Source organism: Cebus imitator, unplaced genomic scaffold (genome assembly GCF_001604975.1).
Source record: "Cebus imitator isolate Cc_AM_T3 unplaced genomic scaffold, Cebus_imitator-1.0 Scaffold634, whole genome shotgun sequence".
Taxonomy (NCBI): Eukaryota; Metazoa; Chordata; class Mammalia; order Primates; family Cebidae; genus Cebus; species Cebus imitator.
The window spans coordinates 63619-67426 of NW_016107949.1; positions in this window are offsets into that span (position 1 = coordinate 63619).

Sequence of the window (3808 nt, forward strand, 5' to 3'; positions counted from 1 at the left end):
CATGTGATGCATATGATCTCAGCTAATGATCAAGCCCCCATGGCTGGCTAATTTTTTTGCATTTTTAGTAGAGACAGGGTTTCACCATGTTGGTCAGGCTGATCTCAAACTCCTGACCTCAGGTGATCTGGCTGCCTCGGCCTCCCAAAGTGCTGAGATTATACGCATGAGCCACGGTGCCTGGCCTCCCATTCATTTCTTTAAATCTGGAATGTAATTCCCTGAGTGGCACCTTATTTCTAATGTAGAAAAAATAACTGTTATCAAGCATAAAATTTTACTCTAAGGGTACGATTTAGTATGACTATAAGTTTATCCCACTTTCGAAATTATAGCCCCAAATCCACATAATTGACACTAATTTGGCACATTCTTCTCAATTCTGTTCAGTAAATTACATCTTGAGTTAGGAGGAAAATAATGCAGCTGGCTGGGCGCTATGGCTCACGCCTGTAATCCCAGCACTTTGGGAGGCCAAGGCGGGCAGATCACCTGAGGTCAGGAGTTCCAAGACTAGCCTGGCTAACCAATATGGTGAAGCCTCGTCTTTACCAAAAATACAAAAATTAGTCGGGTGTGGTGGCATGCACCTATAATCCCAGCTACTCGAGAGGCTGAGGCAGGAAAATCACTTGAACGCAGGAGACAGAGGTTGCAGTGAGCTGACTCCAGCCTGGGCGACAAGAGCGAAACTCTGAAGAAAAAAGAAAACAAAGAGAGAAAGAGAAAAGGAGAGACAGAGGGAGGGAGGGAGGGAAGAAACAAAGAAAGGAAGGGAGGGAGGAAGGGAAGAGGGAAGGAGGGAGGGAGGGAAGGAGAAAAGAAAAGAAAAGAATGCAGCTTTCAGGCTTTAAAATTACTAAATTTAGGCTGGGCTTGGTGGCTTATGCCTCCACCTCCCAGTACTTTGGGAGGTGGAGGTGGGCAGATCAGTTAAGCTCAGGAGTTCGAGACCAGCCTGGTCAACGTGGCAAAACCCTGTCTCTACCAAAAAATACAAAAATGAGCTGGGTGTGGTGGCAGGTACCTGTGGTCTCAGCTACTCAGGAGGCTGAGGCAGGAGGCAGAGGTTGCAGTGAACCAAGATTGTGCTAGAGGTTGCAGTGAGCCAAGATTGTGCCACAGCACTCCAGCCTGGGCAACAGAGTGAGACCATGTCTCAAAAAATATATATATATATTAAGTTTTGGCATGTCAAGAAAAAAAAAATCCACAGCAGCAGCTATTTAAAATAAAAGATGGGCCAGGTGCTATGGCTCACACCTATAATCCCAGCACTTTGGGTGGCTGAGGCTGGCAGATCACTTGAGGTCAGGAGTTTGATACCAGCCTGGCCAACATGGTGAAACCCCTACTTTACTAAAAATACAAAAATTCCCCAAGGGTAGTGGCACATCCTTGTAATCCCAGCTACTTGGAAGGCTTGAACCCGGAAGGCGGAGTTTGCACTGCGCAGATCGCCACTGCACTTCAGTCTGGGTGACAGCAAACAAGACTCTGTCTCAAAAAAAAAAAATTAAAAAATAAGACAACCACAAGAATTCATGCAGAGTATTTTAAATATTCTTGTGGAACACAATGATTTAACTGATTTTTCTTCAATGATAATGCTCCCAAATATCCTGTATGCATCCATGGAAATTTAAGGAACCTGGAATAACATCATCCATGTGGGACATCTTGAAAGATATTATTTTGATGTCAGTGAATTACGCAAATGAATCGCCAGTCCTTGTTAATTTAACAGGTCTGTTTACAGAGTGTAGTCATTTCGTCTTTTAGATTTGCAGAATTTGTAAAGAAAAAGTACAACCTGCACACCCAAGACAAGGACAGTTCCTGCAATGAAACTGGCTGCATCCAAGGTAGACTTCAGTCCAGGTCGTGAGTTTGGAGTCACAGTGGTATTTGTTGTACCTAATGCAGTATCTGGAAATATAGAAAGGGAAGGCTGAGTTGTGGGTTTAACTGTAGAACTGGTTGGCACCAGACTGGCACTGGGCACAGAAATCTGTCCCATTCACCACATGACAATCACTAACTGTCGAATTATGTGAACACTAGCTCTCTCCTTCTTTACATTCGATCCAAGAGCAGGTAGTATTGACAGTGCCAGCATTAAAACGGGAAACACAGCTGTTTCAGTCTTCACAGTTTTCTGGTGCCGGAGCGGTGGTCAGCGGGAGGGACGTCACCGCGTCGGGGTTATCTTGGAGACAGGCGCTGAAGTTTGGGTGCTGGGTGGTGTTCCCATCAGCGGCCAGCACGCAGAGCGCGGCCAGGAAGGTGGTGGCCTAAAGCAGCCAGCGGGAGAGCCCTTCCATTGCGTCCTCACCGCCAGCGTTCAGGCGAAAGCTGAGGCAAGCTATGCTCCCTCCATCCCTCCGTACCCTGCGGCGCCCCTCCCAAGGGAGAGCTGTCCCGAGGGAGAGCGCACAGCCACAAACTTTTTTTTTTTTTTTTTTTTTTTTTTNCCCAGGCTGGAATGCAATGGCCCGATTTCGGCTCACTACAACTTCCACCTCCCAGGCTGGAATGCAATGGCCCGATTTCGGCTCACTACAACTTCCACCTCCCGGGTTCAAGCAATTCTCCGGCCTCAGCCTCCTGAGTAGCTGGGATTACAGCCCGCGCCATCATTCCTGGCTAATTTTTGTGTTTTTGCAGAGACGGGGTTTCACCACGTTGGCCAGGCTCGCGTCAAACTACTGACCTCAGGTGATCCACCCGCTTCGGCCTCCCAAAATGCTGGGATTACAGGCATGAGCCACTGTACCTGGCCTCTCCTCTTTTTCTTTTATAAATCCTACATTTGCCTTTATTCAAGAAAATCAACGAATTGATTTGTTTCCATGTATTGGTGCATAAGTGAATGCTGTGTCTCTGGGCTACTCTGACTCTTCAAACCACTACTCCTTTTATATGGTGCCACTTACTCTGTTCCTTGGACTGGCTGTCTAAAGGCAAAAAGCACAGGTTGAAAATTTAATTGGGGTTGTTGTTACATACAACCATTGCAATGTGGCTCTGTAGGAAAATGTATCATTTTTTAAAGATGCTTACTGAAGTATTTAGGGACAAAATTTTATAACAATTTTATTTATTTTTGAACACTTCAGTAAAAAGCTATACATGTAAAGCTATTTTCAAAAAATTGTACTAATTGTGAAATACAATTGGTGGTTTATGATTGTTCATTACAGTAATCTCTATGTCATTGATATATTAAAAATATTTTTAAACATAAATATATTTTTTTTCATTTCTTTTCTTTCTTTTTTTTTTTTTTTTTTTTTTTTAAGACAGAGTCTCGCTCTGTTGCCAGGCTGGAGTACAGTGGCGCGATCTCGGCTTCCTGCAACCTCCACCTGCCGAGTTCAAGCGATTCTCCTGCTTCACCCTCCCAAGTAGCTGGGATTACAGGCGCGCACCACCGTACCTGATTAATTTTTGTATTTTTAGTAGAGACGGGAGTTTCACCATGTTGGCCAGGATGGTCTCGATCTCCTGACCCCGTGATCCGCCTGCCTCAGCCTCCCACAGTGCTGGGATTACAGGCGTAAGCCACCGTGCCCAGCCCAAGCCACACACTTTTAAACAATCAGGTCTCAGGACAACTCACTCACAACCGCAAAAAACAGCACCAAGGGGATGGTGCTAAACCATTCATGAGAAATCCACCTCCATGATCCAATCACCTCCCACCAGTTCCTACCTCCAATATTGGGAATTACAATTGGAGGTAGGATTTGGTGAGGACATATATCCAAATAATATCACTAGCCATGACCTCTTGGAAATTGCTTTA